Raw genomic sequence first — 2,136 nt, 5'->3', positions numbered from 1 at the left:
GAGGATATAGGCGGTGAATTGTGATTGGGAAAAAGCCTAGTAGAGTAGAAAATAGGAGGGATTGAGTAGGGTACTTTAGTTTGAGGAAATAGGCAAGGTTATTGAGTTCTATTGCTAGTGTAAATCCTAGGATGATGACAGCAAGTGCTGAGAATTTTAGGTATAGTGGTATGGTTATTTGTGGGGTTGTTATGGGAGGGATAGAATATGAGATAAGACAACCCGCGAAGATGCTGCCCAGGGCTAGGTGCTTAATAGGGTTAATTAGGAGGGGGCTATTTTCGTTGATGTTTGTTAAAGTTGGGAAGCGGGGTTGGCCTAGGAGTGCGAAGAAGATGATGCGGGTGCTGCAGGCGGCCGTTAGGGATGTGGCAAGTAGTGGAATAGAGAGGGCTCAGGAGTTGGTGTATGAAATGTTGGCGGCTTCGATGATGAGGTCTTTAGAACAGAAGCCTGTGAGGAAGGGAATACCTGTCAGAGCAAGGCTCCCGATAAGTAGTGAGGAGGAGGTGAAGGGTAAAGGTATAAGTAGCTTTATTCGCAAGCCTCCTGTTTTGCGAATATCTTGTTCGTCATTTAGGCTGTGAATAATAGACCCTGAACATATGAAGAGTATGGCTTTCAAGAAGGCGTGAGTACAGATACGGAGGAATGCTAGATGGGGTTGGTTAATGCCGATAGTTACTACTATAAGGCCCAGTTGACTGGAGGTAGAGAATGCGGCGATTTTTTAAATATCCTTTTGTGTTAGAGCGCAGATTGCTGTAAATAGGGTGGTAATGGCTCCTAAGCATAGCGTAACGGTTTGAACTTTTTGTTTATTTCTAAGAGGGGGGAGAATCGGACTAGTAGAAAAACTCCGGCTACAACTATAGTGCTTGAGTGGAGTAGGGCGGAAACGGGGGTTGGACCTTCTATGGCGGAGGGAAGTCATGGGTGGAGTCCAAATTGTGCAGATTTTCCTGCAGCTGCGAGGAGAAGGCCTAGTAAGGGGAGTGTGCTGGAATTTGGGGTAATAATAAAAATTTGCTGAAATTCTCATGAGTAGGAGTAAGTTAGGAATCATGCTATAGCTAAGATGACGCCACTATCTCCAATGCGGTTACAAAGAATTGCTTGTAGGGCTGCTGTGTTTGCGTCGGTTCGTCCGTATCACCATCCAATGAGGAGAAAAGATATAGTACCTACTCCTGCTCATCCAATGAAAAGTTGGAATAGGTTATTAGCAGTAACTAAAATTAGTATGGTGATGAGGAATAGTAATAAATATTTTTAAAAGCGGTTGATATGGGGGTCTGAGTGTATATAGCATATTGAGAATTCTATGATGGAGCATGTGACGAAGAGGGCTACTGGTATAAAAATTAGGGAGAAATAGTCTATTTTGAAGCTTAGGGAGAATTTTATAGTTTGGATAGCTATTCAGTGTCCGTTAGAAATAACTGTTTCTTGATTTATGTATAAGGATATGGTTATTGGGGTGAGGCTTGTTATGAATGTGCAGGCAATAGAGTTTTTTACGTAGTAGGGACATGTGTGGATATTATATTTTTTAGTTGTTGAAATAATAAAGGGAATAATTAAAAGTGTAAGTGATAGCAAGATGGAGGATGAAAATAAATTTATTACTTTTATTTGGAGCTGCACCAATTTTTCGGTTCCTAAGGCCGATGGATTACTTCTGTCCTTTAAAAGTAAGAAAGCCATATTGTTATATATGGGGGCATGAGTCAGCAGTTCTTGCATACTTTCTTGGTAAATAAGAAATTTTGGGACTCTATTGTTAGGTTCACAATCTAATGTTTTGTTTAAACTATATTTACAGCATATGTTTCCTATAATTAATTTGGGGTTGGTGGATAGTAGGATTAGGGGTAGTAGGTGCATAATTATTAATGTAGTTTCTCGGGTGAAGGGGGGTTTAATGTTGCTGACGTGATATGTATCCTTTCCTCGTTGTGTTATAGTTAGTATATATATATAGGGAATATAGGGCGGTAATTAGTATATTAAGACCTATTAAGATAATCGTTAAATGTGATCATGAAAAGGATGCTATTATTACAGATGGTCCACCGGTCAAGTTAATGGTTGGGGGGAGGGCTAGATTACTTAGGCTGGGGAGGAGTCATCATG

The 2,136-nt window shown here is 40.5% G+C and overlaps 1 pseudogene; it reads right to left on the bottom strand.

Annotated features, from left to right (window-relative positions):
• Positions 1–74: 74 nt before the first annotated feature.
• Positions 75–1,707, bottom strand: LOC110595162 (annotated as a pseudogene).
• Positions 1,708–2,136: the final 429 nt, after the last annotated feature.

This window comes from Carlito syrichta, unplaced genomic scaffold, assembly GCF_000164805.1.
Source record: "Carlito syrichta isolate Samal-C Ts95f unplaced genomic scaffold, Tarsius_syrichta-2.0.1 Scaffold287249, whole genome shotgun sequence".
Taxonomy (NCBI): Eukaryota; Metazoa; Chordata; class Mammalia; order Primates; family Tarsiidae; genus Carlito; species Carlito syrichta.
Note: the sequence above shows the minus strand (reverse complement) of the source record. Positions and strands in the feature narration are given on the sequence as shown.